Source organism: Lolium perenne, chromosome 4, assembly GCF_019359855.2.
Source record: "Lolium perenne isolate Kyuss_39 chromosome 4, Kyuss_2.0, whole genome shotgun sequence".
NCBI lineage: Eukaryota > Viridiplantae > Streptophyta > Magnoliopsida > Poales > Poaceae > Lolium > Lolium perenne.
The window spans coordinates 9848069-9851455 of record NC_067247.2 but is presented as its reverse complement, the minus strand read 5'-3'; the positions used below and the strand labels follow the sequence as shown (position 1 = coordinate 9851455).

Genomic DNA, 3387 nt, shown 5'->3' with positions numbered 1-3387 from the left:
TGCTGTCATGCCAGGAAGCCTTCCCTTTCAAGTATCTTTGCTTCCCTGTGAGTGGCAAGAAGCGAGCCATCTTCCTTATGGACCTAATAGTTGCAATAGTTGGTAAGCATATGGATCGGTGGCAAGGAAGGTTTATGTCCTTTGCAGCTAGACTGGTCCTTGTTTTTTTCGAAATAGGGAAAATATCACCCCAACTTCTGCATCCAAGGAATACACACGGCTTTTTTTTATTGAATTATTCACAACACCTTACAAGAGCAATACAAAAGATCAAACTCGAAGCCACCTCGCTAAATCTACAGAGGGATGAAGAAGGTGACAATTCACCAACTCACATCATCCAAAAAACCAAATGCCTTCCAAGACTGGTGATGCTTTCCTATCTAGCCTCCCGATATTCACCATGGGCATCTTCCCGTTGGCGGTTGATACTCACTCTGGCTTTGACAAGTACCAGGACATATTTTCTTGGGAAAAGACAGGCGAGTAACGCAAGCACCACTGGGCTAACTGGCCAAGGTTTGCCTAACAATAGACCAATGTGGTATTGGTATTATGAACACCAAACTGATGAATATTGCCCCGATGATTAAGTGGGTTTGGAGGTTGTTTACGGAGATGCCTAACATAGCCTATGATTGCATATTATCATAGACAAGTATAATGGGACGGATGACATATTTAGTTATACATCACCTGTTGGAGAGAATTTTTTCTTAGGTGATGCAAAAGTTAGTTTTGCATCATTTACCCTATTATACATCAGTCTATTGGAGATGGTTTAAGAAAGTGCCAGGTGCGGTGGTGGTAAGGCAGCGTGGAATTATATGTGTCGCTGTAGTGAAGGCGTGATGGGACGAGCAATGGCCAGTATCTTGTGTAGCGTGTTCTCGGTTCAGTTCAGTCAGCTCTCCGCGGGAAGTGACAGACAGCAGGTTGGGCCGCTCGGCACTGCCGCAGGCGCGTGAGCTTGATGCAGTTTCATGGCTGACTATGGAATGAATGTACTTTTGTAATCTCCCCAATCCGCTCTTGCAATCGGCCGTTTTGGTTGTTCTATATAAATGAAAAATTCAGGTGTGGGGATTTCTTCCTTCCCGAGTGACCATTCAGAAAAATAATTTTTGAAGCATACGTGCAAGAACAAGTTGTCTATCGGCAAGATCTTCTGCATCGATTCGTGGGAAAACTGTTACTTTAAGATCATGATCTTAATGTTCCTTTTATCATAACACGCAGAGAGCTTCATATTCCATCCCATAAAATTTGTCTTAACATTATCTAGTATGTAGATACACTATAGATAAAGTTAAGTCGAAGAAACGGAGAGAGTATTTTATTTCACTTGCAAATCAGGCATACATGAACACGTAGCAACAACTCGGACAGAGCATGCGTTTGGTGTCACGTACGAACTGGGGAGCTAGCCATTGCAGTTATTGCAGCAGTAGCATAGGCGGAGGAATTCGCAGTGGCCGTTGTCATAGCCTGCGGCCTTGCAGGGCACATTGCAGGTTCCGGGCTTGATGCAAAGGTTGCCACTCCACGTCAGGCAATATTTACAGTCACACGATTTCCGTCCTAACCAGGGCCCTCGTCCTAACACCATCTCTTCTGCATCAATGAATAAGCAATTCGAATTACATAATTGACTTGGATCAAAAAATGAAAAGGAGATGCGCGCGTAGATGGATGGTCTTCCCCACCAGATGACACGAGAAGTGGCATGATCAGCCACAAGCATAGCAACGCCTTGCTCGTTCCGAATAGCCCTAATTTGCCATTGCTTTTCATATAGCACGACATATCCGATGAGGAACTGTGTGATCCTCTTCCTACTTGAAAATGGTGAGTATATGAGTACATGACTCATATTAATAGCAATAGTTGATTCTGAGAATTTCTCTTACAGCTATTTCCAGTTTTCATTTGTACAGTCAAAATGTACATTAATGACTAGCATAAAGCTGATATACTATTTTCCATAAACAAATCATTTAATTAGATGCTAAAATATAAAGGGTGATGAATTTCTGGAATTTATTATTAGCATCAATTATCATAATAATGCTCTACAAATCAGTAACCTTTAAAATGGATTGGAGTGAGCATCCTATTATAGAGGGCCCAGGGTGCTCCTCTATAATAAACAAAAGGACTGTTTTGGTATTATCCCCCTGGCGTAGATAGAATGAGGTAAGATAAAAAAAATAGATTGGAAAGTACTAAATTTGACCAATTCAATTCCGTCTGCTAGAATAAGAAAAAAGTGATTCCGAATTGATCTCATCCTTCAGAATGATAATTTATCTTTGTTCAATAATAACTTAATCTTGCAATAAAACACACTTGCTTGAAAGGTATGGTAAACAAATATTTATATATTTTTTTGATAAAAAAGAGAGTGCGAAAGGAATCATTTAGAAGTGAGTGAACGGGCAAAAAAACTCATTTGTTTCATTCAGTAATGGATGGACCTGTTATATTGAAAATAAGCCTCAACTCAACACGACCAGTGAATTCAAATTATAGTCACTTGCGGATTTCTTCAAATTGTGGTAGTGTAGTATTGTGGTTTTTCAGTAAAAGACCCCGACATATAAATATTCACAGCTCAGCTCATACGGGCGGACAATATTCACCTAGAGCCCCGTTGCGACCACAATGCTGTTCTTGAAGGACCTTACCGGAATAGAAGTTAGGAAGACTACTGACGTAGGGCGGCGGGTGAACTCAACCTCGAACCAAACAAGCAACGGACTGAGAAACTAGCGTGAAAGCCGTTGCGCGTTAGCGCATCCATTTTCTTCCTCCATCGATATTAGTTTCTATTCTCTCCATGCACGAACCTCAGTCCAATCATTTTTTTTGGAATTGGGGCTAGGAACGGTTAGAACTCCCATTTCCCGATCGGAGGTTTGAGCTGCTATGACAAGCTTTTTTCGGATAGTGGGTATGGGGAACCCACCATACCAACACGATTGGTTGGTGTTGCTCATACCGGACCCGTTATAACCCTGATTGGAAGGGCAAGCCAGTTTAAGACTATGGGGATGCGAGGCCACTGAAACTTAGTATCCCATTTTCTATGGCGGAGATAGAGCATTAATTGCAATTTCACCACCACCTTAACGACCGAGGGATGAAACCTTTCGACGACTAGGGAGGTGTCACCAGAGGCCGATTCAAGTGGATCATTATAGAATCTTCTAGAAGCAAGCCTGGTTCTATCGGCACTATGGTAGGAAGTTGATCGATCATGATGAGAATGGACTTCTCCATCATGTAATGGTTTAGAAGAGTCACGGTCCCCGCCGGCTTTTTCCCTTATCGACTAGACGAAGGAGATATTCATTCCATTTAGGTAGGTGAGGAAGGGCGGCATCG

General features: G+C 42.1%; 1 long non-coding RNA gene across 1 annotated transcript; it reads right to left on the bottom strand.

The window, feature by feature from the left end:
- Positions 1–1309: 1309 nt before the first annotated feature.
- LOC127348113 (uncharacterized) lies at positions 1310–2020 on the bottom strand. The gene is made up of 2 exons (XR_007879678.2): positions 1707–2020; positions 1310–1614 (listed from the first exon to the last, which is right to left on the bottom strand). It is a non-coding gene; the product is annotated as an uncharacterized lncRNA (long non-coding RNA).
- Between the last annotated feature and the right edge of the window lie 1367 nt (positions 2021–3387).